We start from the raw sequence: 19271 nt of genomic DNA, 5'->3' as shown, positions 1-19271 counted from the left end.
AACCTTGACTGGTCTTGCCAGTGCGCTGTGGGGGAACCCTGGCCTCGCTGGGGGGGGTATTGTCCATCAAGCGACTCAAAGAGCGCTCACTTACACGTCTGGCCCAGGCGAAAACCTTAGCCTTGAAAATCTTTTTTATGGAGGTTTGCCCAGTTCCTTGATTAACGTATCCCTGAACAAGCCGACCTGCGCGGCACGACCCGCATTCGAGGAGGCTAAATCGCCCAACTTCAGGTCCACCTTTAATAGCAAGGAGTAGTGTGTCTCCTCCGACAATGCACTATTTGTATTGCCCAGAAAAATGATAGCTCTCTGGGCCCACCCAGAGAGGACCTCTGTCATGTCCAAGATCTTGGTGAGTGGCCCTGCAATATCCAGCAACTTGTCCTGGCATGATCACCATTCCAGAGAAGGCCAGGGGCACTCTGATCTCAAGCGGGCCTTGATGTCTTTATCAAGAGGATTCTAGAGACGGCTAGCCACATAAGCAGCCACCTTAGTGCTAGGTACCCACATGGAGGGCCTATGGTGTAAAAGATCATTTGGATCGAACATGTCAGAACAGGTTTGACGGTCTGGAGCGCCAGGCTCTCCCTGTGACTGGGGATTCCCATCTCCAAATGAATCCACCTTATCGACCAGCAGGGCAGAGGGGTCCTCGTCTTGATGCTGCATGAACTGAGATTTAGGAAAAGCCTTCTTGAGGCACTCAAAAGCATCTACGTCTACCCTTGACAACAATGGTCTTTTTTGCTGCAGGTATCAAGAAATTTGGTCCCCAGAGGAGTCTGCTTGTAGGGTGATGGCACACCAGCTTCTCAGTTTTGTGCTCCAGAGGCGCCAACGCTGTAGTGATCACGTGGTGTACAGAGGCATCCACCACCTCACAAAACTCATCATCTGAGGGCAGCATTGCGGAAGATTCATCTTCCATGAAGGTAGTCTGGGAGGTCGTATCTCTATGGCCAGTAATCACTCAAGCCATCAGCAGTAAAATTAGGCCCTCAAGTCAACAAGCCTCTAAGAGTGTATGCCGACGATGTATATAAATTGGAAATCAAAACACACTCCCAGTAAGACTCATGTGTAAACAAGTATCACAGGCCGTTCACCACTCGTTTACAGGGGGGAAACGCAGCCTGGGCCGGCCCAGTGGTGCCACACAAGGACAGTAGGTCAATAAGTACAGACAAAAAGGGCGGGTGTCACTGGTCACCGCAATCAAGGTCCGACACACCTGACTGCAGAATACAGACCTGCAGGGCGGGCGTAGATCTCCAGGCTGCCTTCAGGCACAGATGAGATCAAGGCTCCGCAGCATGTTTGACAGGTTCTCTCTCTCACTGAAATTGATGTACGCAAGCAATCACTCCTTATGGTGTGCATACCCCCTCCAGGGGCAGCACAGCCCTGCCACATAAACACTGCCCCAGGAGGAAAATCGCCCACTTAGGATCGCCTAAGTCGATACCGCGGGTGCCTGCAACTGAAAAGAAAAAAAGAAAAAACACCCATGATTAGGCAGTCATACAACCAGGCACATAGGCGGTAAGCCTGCAACCCCGAGTGTAGAAAATTCAGCAACATCATACAAAACACTGAGCAAAAGAAGGAATACTTAACTTGATGGCTGCTGGAGCAGCGAAGAAAGAGGGTGCAAAGAAACTATGAAAGGACTTTGTTGGACTCGTGGACAATTCAGTTGGATGTTACTGTTGTGGTTCCCAGTGGTTTATGGAGAACATAGATTGTGTCTTTTTCTAGAGATGTTGGATGCTATTATAATGTCTGAAGAAAGATGAAAGCATAATCCTCACCTCCGCTCCGGACAGAGAATCAACATTGTTTACAAATCAATACTGCTAATTATAAAAAAAGACAAACACCAAAGTTATAAAATTGACTTCTTTCCAGCCTATCAATCCGAAGGAATCCATGATTCCTTAAAATCAACAGAATATTAAAGGTCTCTTTACGGTTCACAAAACGTAAAGATTTATGATCAAAATATCTGGTTGCAATAGAATTAGTTTCAGCAACAAGTAGCAAGACGAAAAAAAAAACGTACATCACCTGGTCATCGGAAGAATGGCAACATAAAATCCACCATAGGCTTGCAACCTTGGATGAATGGGGAAAAATGACTGATCTAGTACCACAGCCAAAATATCTGTTAGTTTGATGTCACCTCAAAACAAATTGAAGATTTAGATAAAACTAATTTTGAAAAACAAATTCCCTTCAAGAGCCTGGACATATTAAGCAATTAAACTGAAATCCTAAAGGTCACAAACAGAAGAAATAAAGCATTAGATTACTAACCCTGCACAGGAAAAATAATTATCTATTCAAAGCAAAGGAGACAAAATCTGGTTAGATAACTATGTTACCGGAAACGATCAGCAGTACTCCTAACAACAGATAAAGTGTTTTGCTTCCACCTGAGGAAAAATCTCCAACTGCTCGTGGGTCATAGCAAGGACAAACAGGCAAACGTAAATCATTTAAAGAATTAAGAGGGTTTCTTATTTAATAAAACAGCATCTGTTTTCAGGAATCTTCCATTAGCTTCACATTTGATAACTGTACCACGTTTTGAACTGCCTGCACATACAAATGCTATGGGCAAGCCTAGTGGTGGACTACTAGCTCTAGAGAGCAAGTTAGGAGAACTGGATGGGAGGATCATAAAAGTTAAGGCTCCCCACTTCTCAATGACTCCTTAAGGCAGCAGTCATAAATACCATTATTAATTATTTATGTATATTTTTGACCTAGTTATACCATGACTTCTACATTGAGTTAACTGGAAAATGTGAAACTATTTCTTTTCCAAAACCAAACTTTAAAAAACCAGAGACGTTAATGAATGTTTGCTATCAAATATTTGTGACTGTCCATTAAACAGCTCCCTGGATCTACATTGCAAAGTTTACCAGCTCAGGTAAGGAAAAATTACTTAAAACTTCACAAAATATAATTTAAAATTTCTTTAATGACTTGGGCTTCACAACATTAAATGGTCAACTTACTCAAGACTGTCTAGGTAAACCAACCTTTACATTAAATTATACTAATTCTGTCATATACTTTACATTTTGATATACAGGTAAGTATACCATGTGCAATGAATTTATAATAATAAAAATAAAGTAAAGCTATCATAACCCTCAACATATTAGTCAGGGTCTACGCATTTGTTTTGTTTTTGCATTTAGAAAATAAGCACCATCAACAATACAAAGCTGTGTTCACATACAGGGTACATAGGACAGATTCTTCTGGGAGGTCCCACCGTAGACGCAAGCTTAACCAAGTTATCAAAATAATAATCAGGAGAGACTGATCCCCTACATGGGCACCTCCATTCAGTATCGTAGGTGACCGTTAGAGGGTCTACGCATTTTAAGTTATAACTCAGTCATATTATTTTAAATGGAATAGTATTGCACATCAAACAATAAAAGAAAATATTAGTTTACTACTTCTTTTAACAAGCTAAATCAGCTTTGCAAGCAACCTTTTCTAAATTGCTGGATTACCTGTCCTGTCACTGATGAAACAAAACCAACAATAATTTCAACAAGTAATGCTTCAAGGGAGGGACAAGCACAAGATGATGAAAGAAAGATGGGCTCCTGTACGCAGATCTAAAAATCATTGTCCAAGCCAAGAGCTCTGGAATGAGAATTATACTTATGAGCTAAACAGAAGCAATGAAGGATGTAAAGTGGGTCTAAATGGCCAGGGTGTTCTGTATTGAATAAAACGAAGCATGTAGGAAAAAGAAAGTAGGAGGAAAGGCTAGTTATTGAGCAATGTGAGAGTTTAATAGAAGACAATGTGCTCATACTAGTTTTTCCACACAGTACATGGCTGTCAGGTCTGTGATTATCAAGACCACTTTGTGGTACAGAGAAATGTGAGAATGCAATTTCTCCAAGTTCCAGCACACGGATATATTGTATAGTTCGTTTCAAGGCCACTTTCTAGGAACTTAAAATCTGGTTAGAGGTACGCACCAACCTATCAGATGTACTTACAGTGGCGGTCACCTGCAGGTAGGAGTCCGCAAAACAACAAAAACAGATCCTGAATGGTTCCCATCCCTTGAGAACATTAACTCAATCTTTTTTGGTGTGATCACATCAGTAATGTTGCACAGAAATCAGAGCTGTATATGATGTCGTCACGCATAAAAACTTAATTATCTTCCTCACTGTAGAAAAATGTCCAATTGAGGTGAGCCACTTTCAGACAATCTAAAGCATTCTCATGTAGTACATACACATTAGGTGCGATTGAACTGAGGGTTGAACCTTACAAAAGTGTGCATCTTAAATTATGTGGTTTTGGCACACTGATGCTCAAGCCCAGGCTGTTGTAATTAAATAGTTTTCTTCTTGATTTCTGAACAGCCTTCTCTTTCACCAACAAACCATTCAATGAGGGTATATGTGAATGATTAATGGGCACTACAGACAGACAACTGGTAAACACTCTTGTTAAATTTACTCCAAATGAATGAACTTGTTAATTACCTCCCACAAATCGGCAACGTGTCTAATGCATCAGTTTGAAGAATTAGACATCCCCTTTTCAAGGCTATCAATGTGAAATCAACTTTTGTTTTTTAAACAGAAGTAGAATGATTTCCTGCAGAATCGAAGCATGAAGGCTAGCAGTAAGCCATTATTCATGGGGATGAACACCTAAACCCAGCTGCCCCATTCTGATACAGGCACTTTCATTAAGGTTACAGTTCCTGTTTTTCAGCAAGCTGAGCCCTTTTTTGGCTATTTGGGGTAGTTTGCACTTAGGCCTCCATAAATGTTTGCACACATAAGCTATTCACGACAAATTTGCGTCCTCATTTAACAAACATCCTGGGGATTCCAAAGGTGCCCAGGGTTTGGGATTCCCCTGGAAGTCCAAATGGGCAAAATATAGCAACATTTTGAGTTTTCTGAGAAAAATAGGGAAAAAGTGCTCTAGATACAAGTGTCTGTTTTCCCCCCAAAAACGGCATCCACAAACAGTTTGCTGTACTAAGGCCAGCATCATCACAGCTTTCAGGAACTTGCAGAGTTGAATCAAAAAACTAAATTTTGTACCACAGTTTTAGCATTCTTCTAAGAGGCAGCCTATTTGCCCTATTTTTTGAGCTCCCAACCTACTTCCAGTTTATGGTGGAAAACAGTGTGAAACCCATGGGTGATCCAGAAAAGCTATACATTTCTGAAAAGCAGATAACATTCTGAATTCAGCAAGGGGTCATATTTGTAAATCCCTCATGGTATTAAGAAAAAAAAACTGTTGAGATAAAGACATTTTGAAAATGAGTAGGAAAAAATAGACATTTGTGAGGACATTTTCATCTGCAACTTTTTGTCACAATGGCCTATTGACAAAAGCAATATACCATTACGTCTCCTAGACCCTTTGGTTGCAGATATATATATATAGGGATTGTAGGTTCTCCAGGAACCCAAAGTACCCCAGAGCCAACAACTGAGCTGCACCGTACATCGTTTTTTCATTGAGTACCAAGTATAGACCAATTCTTGCAGTGAAATAGAGTGAAATATGGAGATCAGGGAAATGTATGCATTTCTGAAATGGGCACAAGATATAGAGTTTAGGAGCAGTGGTTATTTGTACAGCTACGATTTTGCAGGTACCCACAATGGTGTATGATTTTGAGGGTATTTTTCAAAATGTCATCTTTCTTATACACTGGCTTACAATTGAATGGCACAAATGCAGCAGAATCCAACTGGTGATAACAAATGTTGTACTATTCTATACTCCCACAAGTCTCCTGATAAAAATGGTACCTCACTTGTGAAGGTGCACCTAGTGCCTGTGACAGGAAACAGCCCAAAACGCGACATGCATGCAGCACATTTTTCCAACAAAAACTGACCCTCTTTTTTCCAATGTGGGCAGCTCTCTATTTTGGACCCTAGCTCAGCTGGTAAGCCTAGCCAATCGGTACATTTTTTACAACTAGACGCCTAGAGGTATCCAGGGTGGGCTGACTTGTGTAGCTCTCACCACATTTGTTTTTTACCCAGAACCTGGTGCAAATCTCAAACTTGGACAAAAAAACACAATTCCTCACATTTCTGTGATGGAAAGTTCTGGAAACTCTGGGGAGCCACAAACTTCCTTACACCCGGCATTCCCCCGCCACCCTCCCCCCACCCCAAGTCTCCCAATAAAAATGCTATCTCACTAGTGTGTAGAATTCGTACCCACAACAGCAAACGGCCCCAAACACAATATGTATGCAAGGAAGGTATTTTGATGGGAGGTGGCTTTGTATACAAGGCAGGAGCTGAACATCCAAACAACAGCTAACTTCTTGCTGGCTCTGGCAGTATTTCATGAGCCCTGCCGCCCTTACCTACGCAGGTACTTTTCTGCTGCTGTCCAGCTCCCCTCGGTCTGGATGGAGGTGCCCAAAATCTACCAGGAGTAAAATGCCAATGCAAAGGGGTCGCCGAAGCTCGTGTGCTGCAGATTGATGTGACAGGCTCGGTGTTGATGGAGTAGTACAAGACTAGCGGCCGAAAGTAAAGGCCACCAGCCCAATTCTGGAGCCCTAGGAACCGGCTAAACTGCTTTTTCAGCACCCAGGGGAGTAAGATTCAGATTCACATTCAGAAGAAAGAGGCCAGGAGGGTCCGGATCGGCTGCGAATTGGGAGAGCTGAGTTGAGGCAGGATCGCCCCCGCCCACAGTGCCACCCGTCCTCACACCTGGGGTACGAGAACTTGGGAGACCCCTGGAGGAGCGGACATCCAGCCACCCTGGCCTGAAAGAACACCCCCACCCTCCCCATGAGAAGATGTCATTCATCCACTGGAGAAACACTTCAGACCCCCGCGACTGAACACTTCGTAGCAGGACGTGCCCCTCTGCCACGGACTGAGTGCCTGGACCCCCAGCTGGAAGTTTTGAGTACCGGTTGCAGCCGGCTGAGCGGTGACTGCACTTCCCTGTCTGCTGATGCCTGTGAGATGCCAGGAGTCCTGCCAGCAAGCTCGTGAGGCTCTCGCCTTCCCTCGTCCTAGGCGTGGACACAGCACAGGCTGGGTCATCCCACGTCCCTGCTCCTTCACCACCCACGCTGAACCTGGAGAGCTTTGGCATAATGACTCAGGCTTGACTTGATCCTCTGTTTACTTTGTCGGCTTGATTGTGTTATCCGATGCTCTGGCTGAAGCCTAGTTGTGCAGCTTGGTGTCCATCCACTAGCACCTCAATCTGCTGAAGTCAATCTCTTGGGGAAAAGGCAGTACACAATACGCCAGTCGCGGGACGCGCTGCTGCCTGCTGCCTGGAAGGGGACTCGGAGTCCCAGAACTCCGTTACATGCCCAGGGGGCGGGGTCTGCATCTTTGATCGCTTTTAGCGCTACTGGACTTCCCGCATTGCCAAGGGCAGGCCCGTCCCTTGCCCGTCATTGGCCAGAAGAGGCTGGGCTGGGCAGTCCCTCTTAGTCTCAGCAGTGGGGGTAAGTGACTGAGTTTTAGCCCACAGACATATCGTGGACAAGGGTTTCTTTTTTCCTTTTTTTTTTGTATTATCCCTTTTTTAAACTACATCTGTGGTAAACCTTTATGGTGGAAGAAAGTTATTTGGTTTACTAGCAACCCAAACAGTGGCCGTTCATTGCGACTGACTTGAGAGGCCTCTAGGGCATCTGAGGAGATCCGTGAAGATGGGCAGGAGAAAGTCTTTCGAAATTGGAGATCAGGGAGGAGGGGAAAAGGGGAAACTAAATTCTAACTCAACTTTGGATTCCTTTCTAGTGTGTGCTGTTGGGGTAGTCACAAGAGAGACTGACCTGGCAGAAAGCAGACTCTTGTTGGAACTGGGTGACTGGAAACAAACTTCCACTGAAGATGGGGACCATCGTGGGTGAGGATGGTCAGTCTCGGGATGGTCAGCAGGAATTGCCCAAAACCTCAGAGCAAGTAGAACCAGAGGGGGTCGGGGCAAAGGGTATGGGAGGTGGAATAAGGAAGAGCAAGCGGCATTTGATGGCCTCTCCGCCTTTGAAAAAAACAAGCCTGTAAATAGACCCGGGAAGAAAACGAAACTGTCCCAACTTGCTAAGTCTAACTGAAACACTGTGGGTCCTATGGATCAGTGCCCCTGTTCGTGCCTTGAAAGTTTATTGCCAAAATTCAAAGAATTGATTGAGTCTTGTTTGGCCCCGGTATTAGAAAAACAGCGGGTGCTTGAAATGGCAGTCTCTAAGATGAGTGGCAAAGAGGCCTAGGTTGGCTGCTGAGAATGAGGGCCTTTCAGATCCTAGGTGGCAAAGCAGTGTGGCCGAGAGGGCGCAGCAGCAAAAAGAAAAACCTAAATTCTTGTTGAGAGAGATGCAAAAACCTCCTAGTCAGTCAATCACAAGGGATGTTGGCATCCGTTTAGAGACCGTTGGGGGAGTCTCCTTAGTATCTTCGGAGACAAATTGTAGGAGGTTGGGTGGGCAATTTTTTGGCAGTGGGCATATGGATATTGTGGACATGATTCAAGAAAGAAGTGAGATTCAAAACTCACAAGGGGGAAATTGTCCCCCCCTTGTCTGCTTAGAGCTTCCTCCAGCCTGTGCACCATATGTGGTGGTGCTCACTGGTGTTCCCCCCCTAGTACCGGGTACAAGTGAATCCATGGCCCAATTAAAGAACAAGACCTGCCATTGGCTGAGTAAAAACAGTGATTTTGTGTGTAAGGACTTTGAGGATATCCTGTTTGTCCGAAGAATTGACTGGGTCGGGCCCTGGGCAAAGGCAGGAAATGGGGACTGTGTGATTATAAATTGTAGACATCCAGGTATGGCCCAGAGGATTCCTCTATCACATCGCTTAGCTTTCCAGCTGAAGAGCAAGATAGGCATTGTCCCTTTTGTTTTTTTTATACAACCACAATCAATCAATCATAGGATTTATAAAGCACACTACGTACCCGTGAGGGTTTCAAGGCGCTGGGGGGGGGGGGGGGGGGGGGGGGGGGGGATGGAAGGGGTTTGTTGTTACTGGTCGAAGAGGGTGTTCCAGGTTTTGGCGGCGAGGTATGAGAAGGATCTGCCGCCAGAGGTCTTTCTTCGGATGCGGGGGACGACGGCGAGGGCGAGGTTAGTGGAGCGGAGCTGATGGGTGGGGGTGTAGAAGCTGAGTCTGTTGTTTAGGTAGGCTGGTCCAGTGTCGTGGAGCGCTTTGTGAGCGTGGGTAAGAAGCTTGAAAGTGATCCTTTTGCCCATGGGGAGCCAGTGAAGGTTTCTCAGGTGGTGGGAGATGTGGCTGTGGCGGGGTACGTTTAGGATCAGCCGGGCGGAGGCGTTTTGGATGCGTTGGAGGCGTATTATGTCTTTTGCTGCGATGCCTGTGTAGAGTGTGTTGCCGTAGTCCAGCCTGCTGCTGACGAGGGCCTGTGTTACTGTCCTTCTTGTTTCTGTCAGGATCCACTTCTAGATTCTGCGGAGCATGCGGAGTGTGTTGTAGCAGGAGGAGGAGACTGCGTTGACCTGTTTAGACAAGGTGAGGGAGGAGTTGAGGATGAAGCCCAGGTTACGAGCGTGGTCGGACGGTGTCGGTGGGGTTCCTAGTGTGGTGAGCCACCAGGAGTCGTCCCAGGCGGAGGGGGTGGGTCCGAGGACGAGGACCTCAGTCTTGTCCGAGTTCAGTTTCAGATGGCTGTTTCTCATCCATTCGGCGATTGATTTCATTCCCTCGTGGAGGTTGGTTTTGGCGGTGCGCGGGTCTTTGGCGAGTGAGAGGATGAGCTGGGTGTCGTCAGCGTAGGTTAAAATGTTGAGGTTGTGTTGTCGGGCCACGTAGATGTTGAACAGCGTCGGGCTAAGGGATGAGCCTTGGGTGACGCCGCAGATGATGTCGGTGGCTTCGGAGCGGAAGGCGGACTCTCTGGGTTCTGCCGGAGAGGAATGAGACTATCCAGTTGAGGGCTTTTCCTTGAATTCCGGTTTCGTGGAGGCGTGATTTCAGGGTGCGGTGGCAGACTGTGTCGAAGGCAGCAGATAGGTCCAGGAGGATGAGGGCTGATGTTTCGCCATTGTCCATTTGGCGTCTGATGTCGTCTGTGGCGGCGAGAAGGGCCGTTTTGGTGCTGTGGTTTCGTCTGAAGCCGGACTGGGAGGGGTCTAGGATGCCGTTGTCTTCGAGGTGGCTGGTTAGTTGTGGGTTGACGATTTTTTCAATCACCTTTGCTGGGAAAGGGAGCAGGGAGATGGGTCGGATGTTCTTGAGGTCGTTGGCGTCTGCTTTGGGCTTCTAGAGGAGGGCGCGGATTTCGACGTGTTTCAATTTTTCAGGGAATGTCGCTGTTTCGAAGGAGATGTTGATGACCTTCCGTAGTTGGGGGGCGATGGCGGAGTCGGCTTTGTTGTATACGTGGTGGGGGCAGGGGTCTGACAGAGATCCTGAGTGGATGGAGTTCATGATCTTGCGTGTCTCTGTGTCGTTCACGTTGGTCCAGGAGGTTTGCACATGTGGAGTGTTCGAGGGTGGGGTCTGGCGTGGGAGTGGCGTCGAAGCTGTCGTGGATGTCGGTGATCTTCCGGTGGAAGAAGGTGGACAGTGCGTTGCAGAGTTCTTGGGATGGAGGGATGCCGTTGGCGCTGGGGTTGGAGAATTCTTTCACGATGTTGAAGAGCTCTTTGCTGTCGTGTGCGTTGTTGTCCAGGCGGTCTTTGAAGTGGGATCGTTTGGCTTGTCTGATGAGTTGGTGGTGCTTGCGGGTGGCGTCCTTGTGGGCTGTGAGGCTGTCAGGTGTGCGTTTGAGGAGCCATTCCTTTTTTAGCTTCCGGCAGTCGCGTTTGGAGTTTAGGAGCTCGTCGGTGAACCAGGTGGCTTTTCTTCTGGCATGGTTGTTGGTGGTTTTTTTGAGTGCCGCGAGGGTGTTGGCGCAGTTGTTGATCCACAGGGTGAGGTTGTGGGCGGTGGTGTCCGGGTAGGTGGAGTCGGGGGTGGGTTCTGGGCGAGGGCGTTGGTAAGCTGGTCTTCCGTAACTTTGCTCCAGCATCGGCGGGGTGGTTGTTGGGAGCGATGGTGCTCGGTATGTTTCTTGTAGGTGAAGTGGATGCAGTGGTGGTCGGTCCAGTGGAGTACGGTGGTATGGTTGAAGGTGATGTGGGCGCTTGAGGAGAAGATGGGATCAAGCGTGTGGCCGGCGATGTGGGTTGGTGTGTTGACGAGTTGTCTGAGGCCGTGGTTAGTGAGGTTGTCGATCAGAGTAGTGGAGTTGGTGTCGTTGTTGTTCTCCAGGTGGAAATTTAGGTCCCCGAGGAGGATGTAATCCATTGAGGTGGGTGCTGGTGAGGTCGGCGAGGGATTCGCTGAAAGGTGCTCGTGGTCCGGGGGGTCTGTAGATGAGCCTTCCTCAGAGAGTGTTGATGGGGACGATGTGGATGCGGAAGTGTAGGTGTTCGGTGGTCTTGAGGGAGTCGTGGGTGTCGACCTTGAGGGAGGATATGTGGGCGATGGCTATGCCTCCTCTGATTCCGTTGTTGCGGTCCCTACGGATGATCTTGTAGCCGACCAGGATGGCTATTGCGATGTCGGATGCCGAGGAGTCGTTCCACCAGGTTTCGGTCAGGAAGGCTACGTCTGGGGAGGTGGAGTCGAGCAGGTCCCAGAGCTCGATGGCGTGCTTGCGTGCGGAGCGGGTGTTGAGGAGTATGCAGTGGAGGTGGTTAGTTTTGGTCTTTGTTGGTTTCGTTGTTCTGTCGCAGGTGAATCTGCAGGAGCGGCATGCGAAGGTTCCATGGGTGTTCCTTGGTGAGGGCTTGGAGCATGCTGTGATGCAGCCGGGATTGAGGGCGTTGAGTTGGTCGACCGTGTAGCGGCGTCTGGAGGTGCAGGGGTCTTGCAGACCAGGGCGGGTGGCGCTGGGCACAGTCCAGGTGCGGACGGGCACAGACGGGCTTGGCCTTTGGCGCGCCTTCGGCGCGCCCGCGTCGCAGCTGCCATAAGAGTAGGGGAGGGTGGGAGTGGCAACTGGGAGGTGGGAGGGCTTGACCTATGGGAGGGCTGGGGGGAGAGGCCCAGGTGAAGCAGCGGCGGGAAGGCTAAGTGGAAAACGGTGAGAGAAGGAGGGGGGAGGCGGGAGGGGCCGCAGGGGACGCAGCGGCGGGAAGGCTAAGTGGAAAACGGTGAGAGAAGGAGGGGGGAGGGGCAGCAGCAGCGGGAAGGCTAAGTGGAAAACGGTGAGAGTGGAGGTGGCGCGGAGGGCAAGCGGGGAGCGACCTACCTGCAGTAGCAGTGTCAAAGGTTGCTCCCTGCTAGCGCGTCGCGGCTGCCATAAGAGTAGGGGAGGGTGGGAGTGGCAGCTGGGCGGCGGGAGGGCTTGACCTATGGGAGGGCAGGGGGGACGGGCCGCGCAGAAAGCAGCGGCGGGAAGGCTAAGTGGAAAACGGTGAGAGAAGGAGGGGGAGGCGGGTCAGGACCGCAGGGGATGCAGCGGCGGGAAGGCTAAGTGGAAAGCGGTGAGAAAAGGAGGGTGGAGGCGGGAGGGGCCGCAGTAGCAGGAAGGCTAAGTGGAAAACGGTGAGAGAGGACGTGGCGCAGAGGGCAAGCGGGGAGCGACCACACACAGATATGAGATGACACTTGAATTGGGAATTTTAGCCCTGGGAAGGGTACCCCACAGCTAAACAGTCTGGGTCATGTCTTTACTCCCTCTAGAGAGCTGTAGAGTGTGGATTGACGTTATGCACAGAGTCACCTAGAGGGGGTGATGATTTCTCCTCCTGTTGCCTGGAATATTCAAGGACGGGATGGTTCAATCGGGAAGTGTTGTCTCATCTCCTGGAACGTAGCTGGGTAGGACTCTAGGCTTTTAGATAATAATTGGTTGAAGTTTGTGGCACACTATGATTCATTCTTATTGCAAGAGACCCGGTCAGATGGGTGGCTGTATGGGATGGTTTTCAAAGTTTTACAGCCCCGGCCGTAAGGTCCCAAGGCGGGCACCCAAAAGGTGGTTTAGTCACCTTAATTTGATTCTCTAAAATAGCTACAGCTTATCAAATTACGTGTAAACATCAGGGCTTTTTAATCACTTGGGTAGTCTTCTCAAATACATTTTATGTTGTGCTGGTCAATTTCTATAATGCTGTTTGGGATTCTGTGAGTCAAATTGAGGTGCTTTTCTCTGTTTTGCTGAAATTGAAGTGTAGACTGGAGGGTTTTGGGTTGGCTTTTTGCGCTGTGGTGGCAGGGGACTTTAATGCCAAATTAGGGAGTTATAGCACTATGGAGAACCCATTTGAACAAGATTACAAGACAAGGTCAGTAGAAGGACACATGATGTGAGGAGTGGGGTGTTGATTAAAGGCTTGAGGAGCCTGGGCCTCCTGAACTTCAGCGATCTGGGAGTGGTGGACTCACATGAGGCTCCCACTTTTGTTGGTAGGGGGCTGGAACCACAATCAACTACATTTTTGAGTCCCCTCCCTTAAAGAATACGATCATGGAAGATGAAGTAGTAGTGCAGCATTTTAGTGATCATAACCCCCTTAGGATTTCTTTTAATTTCGCTGAGAAAATGCAGAACTTAGTGAGGGGTGGGCAGGTCTTGGTGAGACCTAAAGACCAGGGTTGACATCTCAGCTGGAAACAAGTTAATATTCAGCAATTAACAGAGAGGATAGTGGGTAAAAACTAAAATATAATTTTAGGAACACTCTTGGCTTATTCTCCGATCCCAGGGGAAGTCATGGATGCTATATTCATTTTAAATAGAGCCTTTAAAGAAGGCATGACTGCAGCTGGCCAGCGCCCGTGCAAGCCTCAGGGGGTATGGTTTACTAAGCCCTGTTATGAGGCCAAGCAATCTCCGAGGAAGGCTTTGAAGGGTAAACCGAGACACATAACCTTAGTAAGAGATTTGAAGGCCCTTTATAAATCTGTCCTGGCGGACAGAAAGCAACAGCTTAAGGAGCAGGCTAGGGAGGTGCTGGAAAGGGCCACTCTATCTAAGAATCCCGGTCTGTTCTGGAAGGTGGTCAATAAGGGCTCTATTGAAACGAAAGCTTCTGAGGGCTTGGGTTGCAATATTACCCGAGACGTGGGTGGCCACTTTTGTGGGATTTTTTTCTGGATGCCCTATAGGTGACCAAAGGGGTGATCAGCAGGGACACTCCCCAGATCTAGCTATGAGGTTTGACCTAGAAGAGTTCAAGGAGGCGCTGCAACGCAGTGCGAGTCACAAAGCCCCGGCTAATGATACTATTCCAATGGATTTATACAAACATTGTCCACAGCTGTGGGCACCAATTTTGCTCACTGTTCTCAATGCAGCAGTGAGTGGGGGAATCCCTGCTAGCTGGAGATCGGCATGTATTGTCCTCGTTTACAAAAAGGGCAATCGTAATGATCCGAAGTCGTATCGCCCGATTTCTCTGCTCGACTCCTCAGTAAAACGTTTGGGTCGGATTATTCTCAGTCGCATTGAGGATTGGATGTCTGACAATTCAATCTTGTGTAGGGCTCAGTACCGCTTCAGGGAAGGGTTAGGTACCCTAGAGCAGTGTTTAAATCTGCTTATGCTGATTGGCAAGTATACACAGGCCACAAGGGGTACCCTGTACCTTGCTTTTATGGACCTAAGTTGCGCCTTTGATAAGGTAAATCATAGTAAGCTCTTGGATAGGCTTACCCAGATGCACATGGATCCTCTCAGTGTGGAGCTACTTCGCTATCTCCACTCAGGTACCAATGCTACTGTGAGGGTTGGGCAGCATGGTGAAAGTACAGAGTTGTTTGAATTAAATAGGGGAGTGCGACAGGGGGGTGTTTTGGCCCCTACCCTTTTTTTGCTGTACACAAATGGGTTGTTCGACTTTTTAGCTGAGAGATGTAAGGACACTCCTAAAAATCAATGGTAAGAGTATTCCTGTATTGATATACGCAGATGATGCTGTTCTTATGGCCCGCACCATGAACGGTTTACGTGAGGCAGTTAAAGCTTACGAAAGCTTTATGAAATCGTTAGACTTGGAGATAAATTGCAGAAAATCTCATTTTATGGTCTATGGTAAACCTTTAAGTAAGCTGGGCGTTTTACAATTAAAGGAACAGGTGATTGGAAAGGTGCAGGATTTTTCCTATCTTGGAGCGATTTTTGATGATAAGGGTACGTGGAAACCCTGTATTGCCAAGAGAGGGAGGCTTTTTAATTCTACAGTAGGTGCTACGTTTGAATTTGCTGCCAGGGTGGGTAACAAACCTATAAAGCCACTGCTCGAGGTATACAGGCATAAATGCGTTCCAATTTTGTTTTATGGGGCCCCACTCTGGGGTTATATGGAAAATAGGATCCCTGTGACTGAGGAAAACCGTTTTTGTAGAAGCCTTTTAGGGGTGGGTCAAAATACTTCTAGATTTCATTTGCTCCTTGAGCTGGATTTGGATTTCATAGAAGACACCATTAAATTAGCTCCTGTTTTATTGTGGATATGGACGACTGAATCTGCGCCCCTAAACAGGGAAATCCTGCATGCTTGTTTGCGATGCGATCACGCTAAGGAAATTCCCTGGTTGGCCTATGTAAGAATTGTTAATGCTTTGGGACATCCAGACATCTTTGATGCTCCAGAGTGTTTATCTAGAGTGGACAAAAAGTGGGTAAAGGAGAATTTTCTTTAAATGGTAATGGCCAAGAGGGAGGAGATGGAGCTAAGAAAGAAATCAGTGAGGGATTTTATTATGATAAAGATGGGGGTGGGCCCAGAGACCTACCTCTTGGAGGTAAAAAATGTATGGGAAAGGACCCTCATCACGCGTTTTCGTTTGGGGGTGACCAGAACTAATCTGTGCTTCCCTTTGGATCGTGGGCTGCAGCCGATGAAGCCGCACGCCTAGCGAGACGCTCCGGGGTCGTGAATGGGGCCCAGCTAAATTAATAGCGTAAAAGAGCCCTGAACTGACCTCACAACCGCGTCCCTGCTCCAGGGAGCCCCTGTGGGGACGACACCCAGGAAAATTGACCGGCGGCTGGGGAGAAATTGGAGATTTTCCCTGGAACCATGGGAAAACAAGATGGCGGCCGCATCCGAGCGCCAGCTCAATGGAGTGCTTGTCCTGGGGGGGTGAGTGCGGAGAGCCTGAAACCGCGGAAGTTCCTGCCCTCCGGAGCACACCAGCATTGACAGCGAGCCCCCTCACCCCCCCCTTCGAAGGAAACGAAGAAGGAACAGGGTAAGAGAAGGGGGGCAGCACGGCAACGCGAGTGAGCCAGAGCGGGACGACCCATCCGGTCAAAACCAAGTGGTACACCGCCAAAACTGTGGCCTGCAATCCTGCGATGGCAAGAAGCTGAGAATGGCATGAACAGTCCTCCCCGCAGCTACAAAAGTAGGAGCCCCCTGGAAAGGGCACACCCTGACTTGAAAACCACGCCCTCCCCCGTGCTTATCCCTCAATTAACAAAAATCTTGAGGATCTCCGACATCTGACAAGGGAGAGGGGGGAGCGCAACCACCCGTTATCCCGAGATAAGCATCCATCCGCTCCACTGGGAGCATGAGACCCTGTGGATCCCTGACTTCCCTCCCCCCCATCCGAGGGCAATAAACCTTTAACAGAATTTCCATTAATACGGATGGGAAGAAGACACTTAATCCTCCCTCGCAGCAATTTAATCTCTCCCATCCTAGAGATTTACGGTGCATTTCTGGAATAACAGGGGGCCCTCCCTGAAGACAATTTTGGAGTAAAGAGACTCGGAACTTAACAAACAAAGACACCTCCCTTTGTGAATATCCACAAGAACAGAGCAATGGGAAAGCCGAAAAAACGTCATGGGCAAGACCTGAAAGAAACCACAGTAACCAGGCTGCCTGAGCAATCCCTTAAACTAAACTCCCAGGATGGCTCAACACACCAGGAGACGACACTAGACATGGTCCTTCAAGCCATCAGGGAATCACGCGAAGCCCTCGAGCAAAAAAATAGACAACTTGTCTGTGGACCTTTCTTTGCTACGGGATGACCACCGTAGACTTCAGGAAAGAGTAGGAACGAACGAGAAGGCTCTTGAACAAATAACATCAACGCAGAAATCCTCAACCACTGAACTCATGGAACTTACCTCCCGGGTCAAAACTCTGGAAACCAGGGCAAAGGACGCCAAAAATTGCGCCCGCAGGAGCAACCTTAGACTGATCGGCCTGCCGGAGGGGGTGGAAATATCAGCAGCAAATATGGAATCCTTCCTGGAAAACTGTCTCAAAGAAACTGTGGCCCCTGAGGGCCTCTTGCTGTTTTTTGCAACAGAAAGAGCCCATGGAGTACCCAGCAGACCCCCTCCCCCCGGAACGAGACCACGCCCGATAGTGGCAAAACTACTCCATTTTAAAGACAGAGACTATATACTATCTCAAACCCGTTTAACAGGCGAAATCACACTAAAAAAAACACAGCGAGCCATGATCTTCCCAGATGTCACAAGAGAAACGCAAGCGCAAGAGGCCTCCTTCAACGACCCCAAACGCATACTACGCGAAAATGGAATAAAATATGCTATGTTTTTCCCAGCCAAACTCAGAGTGGAATATGAAGGCAAAACGCACTTTTTCACATCACCGCAATTGGTCAAGGAATGGCTGGAATCCACGAATATTACCACCTCCAACCCTCGTCGCAAAGCCCCTCGCATATCCGATAGGAAACACAGCAGATCCACTAAACGACGCACGGAGGTCGCCCCCGAGGCACCAAACTCTCCAAGAAATGCGTGAAGCAGTGGACGCTGCAGCAGCACTGAGCGGAGGAGCCCTCCCCTTGTCCCAAGCATCTGGAAATACCTCGGATCCCTACTCGAGCTGCGGAGGCTCCTCAATCTCCTCACGGGATACCCTCACCAGTTTGCCTAAAGTGACCCCAAGATCATCGGAAGACATTATATGATCCGTTAAAAGGAAATTTGGGACCCTGTGAATTTTGATACCAATCCAACCAACTTGCAAGGATAGGGAGGAGAAGAAAATACATGAACCGCTGAATGAGGCATAACTTGAACAATAACTCCATGGGCAGCTGATATAAATGAGCTGGGTCCCGGGAACGGCCCGGAGCATAGGCTCTTGGTCTCTTGCGCACCACGGGACGGGGATAGTTCTGGTCACCGGTCGTGGGGAGAGGGAGTTGGGAGTTCAGTTTATTAAGTTAGAAAAGGGAATAATTCATGCTACCATTAATGAAGCTCATGGCTCTCGCATTCGTAACACATTAGCGAAACACAAGTCGAAACACCCTAGACCGACCACTTACTACAGCCGCCACATACAACGAAACCGAGATAATGACTACAAAGTATAAAATAATCACCTGGAATGTCAGGGGCTTAAACAATATGTCCAAGCGGTACAAGGTGTACAGCCAACTGAAGCGCAGGGGGATACATATAGCTCTATTGCAAGAAACCCACCTACTGGAGCAGGAAGTTAACGCTCTTAAAAAAAGATGGAGAGGCCAAATAATTGCCACTAATTACTCAGCATTTGCTAGAGGAGTGCTGCTGTGGGTCCGACGGACACAAAGATTACGCGAGATTATAGGCAAAGAGGGGAGATATGTAATAGTAGCTGGGAGATTGGAAGGAAAGGATGTAGCTATAGGTGGTATATACACACCAAATCAAGAACAGGGGAAATTTTTTGACCAGCTATACCTGGAAATAGGCCCACTCCTAGCAGGTCCAAACTTAATCGGGGGTGACTTCAATTGTATAGCAAATGTTAACCTGGATAGATCTCATCCTCCTTTAACACAATCCCAGATCCTAAAAACCGCCAAATCATTCACAGATTGGCAGCAACACTGGCAGCTGGGAGACAGCTGGAGGCAACTCAACCCCAACACTCGGGATTACTCATATTACTCGTCAGTACACGATTTACATGTTAGGCTTGACATTATTTTAGCATCCCCTGAAATACAAAGCGATGTGATTGCGGGCGAATACCTTAGCCGCACAATCTCAGACCATAATCCTCTGATGGTCTTCCTGACCTGGGGTAGAGAGAGACCAACAATTCCAAAGTGGCACATCAGGGCGGAAATACTGGAAGATGAAGCATTTAAACACTTTCTACATACGACCATTATCAAATTTTTTAAAATAAGTACAGGGACGGCGTACTCCAGATCCATTGAGTGGGAGACGTTCAAAATAGTAATCAGAGGCACATGCATTAACGAGAATATAGGAGTTTGAAAGTCACTGGAAATGGAGCT

General features: G+C 48.1%; 1 protein-coding gene across 5 annotated transcripts in view; it reads right to left on the bottom strand.

Annotated features, from left to right (window-relative positions):
- Window positions 1-19271, bottom strand: part of SCML2 (Scm polycomb group protein like 2) — a 685095-nt gene that overhangs the window by 562653 nt on the left and 103171 nt on the right. The window lies entirely within an intron of this gene.

This window comes from Pleurodeles waltl, chromosome 8 (genome assembly GCF_031143425.1).
Source record: "Pleurodeles waltl isolate 20211129_DDA chromosome 8, aPleWal1.hap1.20221129, whole genome shotgun sequence".
NCBI lineage: Eukaryota > Metazoa > Chordata > Amphibia > Caudata > Salamandridae > Pleurodeles > Pleurodeles waltl.
This window is presented reverse-complemented; position numbering and strand designations above follow the sequence as displayed.